Source organism: Rhincodon typus, chromosome 20, assembly GCF_021869965.1.
Source record: "Rhincodon typus isolate 14 chromosome 20, sRhiTyp1.1, whole genome shotgun sequence".
Taxonomy (NCBI): Eukaryota; Metazoa; Chordata; class Chondrichthyes; order Orectolobiformes; family Rhincodontidae; genus Rhincodon; species Rhincodon typus.
This window is the reverse complement of record NC_063351.1, coordinates 45147404-45152010: the sequence shown is the minus strand read 5'-3', so window position 1 is coordinate 45152010 and position 4607 is coordinate 45147404.

Genomic DNA, 4607 nt, shown 5'->3' with positions numbered 1-4607 from the left:
AAATAACCTTCCGCTTAACCTCTGGATCAATGCAGGAGCAATCAGCCTCCAACTTATCCCAGCTGTCATTGTTTACACCAAGCAAACCTTGTCAGGTTCAAAAGGACAGACTGGGCAACGCACATTGGCAGCTGCTTGTGTTTTGATACTCCTGATACCTTCCAAGGTACTAGGAGTAGTGTCACTGGAGAGTCAACCATCTTTGTAACTGAAGATGATCTTCAATATTTTTCATCTCGCTCCAATGTGTAAAATTCATTTTCATAAAATGATCATGTCCTGTAGGTTTTTTGGTAACTGAGTTTTCTTCTATTAAAAGACTACAGCCCATAATGCACAAGATCCAGGGCATCTTCATTCATAATTAACCTGTAGCTGACTTCAGCCTGTGCCTGTTAACAATATTTTCCCCTTATGGAGTAGTTAAAACTTGAAGCACTGCACTAAAATTAAAGTGCTTTTCTATAGCACCTTCCATAACTCAACATCCGAAAGCAGTTTACAGCCAATCAGGTACCTTTGTGTTATTCTTTAGAGGATGCGAGTTTTGCTGACTGGGCCAGCATCTATTGCCGATCTCTGCTCACCGTTGAGAAGGTGGTAATAATCACTATTACCCCTATGGTATAGGGGACATCCACAGTATGGTTAACAGTGTTCCAGAATTTTGACCCTATGACTACTGACAGTAAACCCACTGTTGTCATGTACAAATTATGGCAGCTGATTTGTATACAGCAAGCTCCTATGAAACAGCATTACAATAATGACCAGCGAATCCATATTAAGCAATGTGATTGAGGAATAATACTGGGAAGAACTCTCCTGTTATCCTTCAAGGTAATGCCCAGACACCTTTCATGTTCAAACGAAAGGGCAGACAGTCCTCAGTTTAACGTCTCACCTGAATGCCAGGACTTCCAACAGAGCTACACTCGAGTGGCAGCCTAGGTTTGGAATTTGCAGCAGCCAGTTTTTTTTTTCTTAATGTTTCACAGGATGTGAACATCACTGGCAGGGCCAGCAAAAGTTGCTCATCCCTGGAGTTATTAAAAGGAGCTGACACATTGTTATTGACATGTGCAGTTTCAAAAGTGAAAGAACAGTATCCCCATGTGTTTGGGAGGTGTGAACAATTTGATTATCACAATAGACATTCAAGCCCCATGAACAAGTGGCACGTAGCCAAACAGTTTTATTAATAAAATTTGCATCCAGTTTCATTCTTGACTGTTTCTAGTCTCACATCATTATTTTTAAATTCCCCTCCTTCTGTAGCCACACCCCCCTCACCAGTCACAAACATAGGATATTTTAACTTTCACTATGACATGTCAGGCAGCAAAGATATAAAAGTACATGAAGCGTGCAAAACTAGCAAGTCCCCTTAATCCATTGGTGGGCAGGTGGAAATTTTTTGGGTGTGCCCATCGACACCCAAATTCAGAATGCAAATAGGCCCAGAGCCAGCTTTTGGCAGTGAAGCTAGAATCCAGTCTGCCATACTTAATATTCTGTGCTTAAATAACCACACGCACACACACACGAGAATTTAAAGTGCAAAACCCTGTACGAAACCTATAATTAGCACGTAAAATCCCTATCCTCGTACAAACCACTGGGCAGGAGTATGGGTGTGGCTGAAGTCAACTCCGGTTGGGTATGTATCTGGAAGATTTAGTGTGTAACTCTTAATCATCAACCCCACATCCAACCTTGTAATCCAGCCACTAGTCACCTGACACACCCATCCTTGCTGCATCCGGCACTCTTGTCAGCAAAAGACTCTCATTGGATGCTTCCTGTCATTGGCGAAACAACCTTTACTCGCTGCATCACTCTCACAAGGTTACAACTAAACATTTATTTAAAAACTATTCACTTCATGCCCCTTTGACATTTCTGCCAGATTGCTCTCGGCACTGTGCTGCAGATACGTGTTTCAGTTCTGGAGCATCCTTAGAAGGTAAACGAGTACAGCAGAGAATTACTAATCACAGTCATTTTGAATATTTAAGACTCTGACATAACAAGAGATCGAAACCAGACCATGGCAACCACTATCCTGAGTGCCAACTGTGCTATTCTGCAGACTTATCTTGATAACACTGTTGTCTAACTTGGCTTCGGAGTAAATCAGTCAAATGGTGATAGTTTTCTCATCATCTTCATTGTTCTGCAATGAAATTACCTTAAGAGTGCAGCCTCTCCAGAACCTTTAGGATGGTGTGGAATTGGTTAAGGAATGATTTGGACACTTCATATTTGCTGAGCTTGGAAGTCATGTTTTAGATCCATAGTATAGCAGCAAAGGAGAAGGCAATTCAATCCATTGGAATTCCACATTAGTGTCTTGCTGGAGCTATCCAGATTACACCTACTCCCCCATGCTTTCCCCATAGTCTTAGAAAATTCTTCTTCAGAGTACTTATCCAATTCCATTTTGAAACTTTGAATCTGCTTCCATCATCTTTCAGGCAATGCATTCCAGATTGAAACAGCATAAACATATTCCATACATCTCGTCTCTGGTTTTGTTTGTCAATTACCTTAAAGTTGTGCGTTTTGGTGACTAAGACTTCAGCTACTAGCAACAGCCCATCCTCATTTCCTCTGTCAAAATATTTCACGATTTTAATGCCTCGAACTAAACAAAACTTCCTCGGAAAACAAAAACATTGAATAAATGAAAAGCCTAAAGAACACAGGAACAGTAACATAATAGCTCTGTCATTGGACTAGTAACCCAGAGGCATCTATTTGAATCCCACCACAGTAGCAGAGGAATTTAGATGAATAAGTTTGAGAATAAAAAGCTAGCACCAGTAACGGTGACTGTGAAATGACTAGAATATTCTAAAACTATTTCTAGTTCACAAAATGTTCTTTTGGAAAAGGAAATCCCCTTCCTTTGGTCAGCATTATTTTGACTCCAGAGTCAACTGCTGACTTTCCATTGCCTTGTGAAGTGGCCACTCAGTGTCAGAAAAAAGTGTTTCACTCACCACCCTCTTAAGAAGGTGGAACGGATAGGCATTACAAGCTGGCCTTGCCAGCTACGCCCCACATTCCATGAATAAAGGAATGGAATCACATCATCCTCCAATCTGCTTAGCCATCCAATTTGGACGTAGCTCATCTTTTACCTCAACTTCACTTTCCTTCCTGATTCTTGATTCGGTTAGTACTCATACGAACAAACAAGTTTGATATTGAATAAAGCCAATTTTCACCACTGGTGGCACCGTGAAGTGCCTTTAGCTCTGAAATTGTCTCCCATCTTTCTCTCTTCCTTTACGAAGCTCCTTAACACCGGGTCGAAACTCGATCATTGTCCCAATATCACATGACGTGGTTCGGTGTCAAGTTTTTCTTTGGCTGATCGCTCCTGTGAAGCACCAAGAGATGATTTGCTCCTTACAAAGGTGCTATTTAATGCAAGTTGTTGTTATTTCCGCATTTTACTAGAAAGCATAGGAGAAACATCTGTCAGATTGAGATGGGAATATACAGATATACACATTTAACACCTCTCTCTCCAATGAATAGTGCTCACCACCAGCATGTAACACTTAAGCCATCATTTTGAATTATTGGCAACATATGTCTTTTGCACTTAATGGTTTTGCTGTGCAGTGAGACGAGGTAGAATCTGAGTCTAATTGCTCTATTTTGTTGTGTAGGGGACAATTTCATAAAAGGCACACTTTACATTAGTAAGAGCCTCATTCCTCACCTTGCCCCATCCTGCTAGTCAAATTAAGGCACTAAGAAAGGGCAAGTTAAAGGGAGGAGCACCTTTGTTATGTAATATACAAAAACAGCTCAAATGTTATTAGCAAGCAGATACCCTACACCTTCAAAATACACTAATATCACAGCTGCTAATGGCAAATGCACAGTTCTCTTGCTATTATCGGCAGTTAGATATATTAACTGCCCAATTTCTGAGTAATATCACGCCCCTGCAGTAATTTTGGCAGCAGTGGTGGTAGCAGCACCAGGTAGTTGACAAACAACAGAGGTTTCAAAACCCACTCGCACACATGCATCAAGGTGCCTTTCACCAATGCTCCTCATCTCAAGTCGTCCTTTGTTCAACAGCCACTCCCTGAAATACGACAGCCTACACCAGAGAGAGACTGGACACTAACCTGGGTCTCTGATACATCTGCAGTTCCTACTATCTCTGATAGCCTTCCTGCTCCTATGATGCTGCTTGGACTGCTGTGTTCATCCAGCTCTACACCTTGTAATCTCAGATTCTCCAGCATCTGCAGTTCCTACTATCTCTGCAATTCTCCATGTGGTTAGCTGATATCTTTGAACAGTGATGAGGGTGTGTCTGATCACCAATGGTCATCATTGGAAATGAATCGCTCGTGTGGCAACAGGACAGTAATGCTCTCACAATGGAACAGCTCAGCATTATGCATAGAGGCTCACACACAAAGTCAGACTGTTTCCCCATAATCCCACACAGTTATTAAACAGCCAACGAAAATTGCAACCCTGGAGAAAAATAAGTTAGGAAGCAAAATAACAGATAACAAGGTGTACAGCTGGATGAACACAGCAGGCCAAGCAGCATCAGAGGAGCAGGAAGG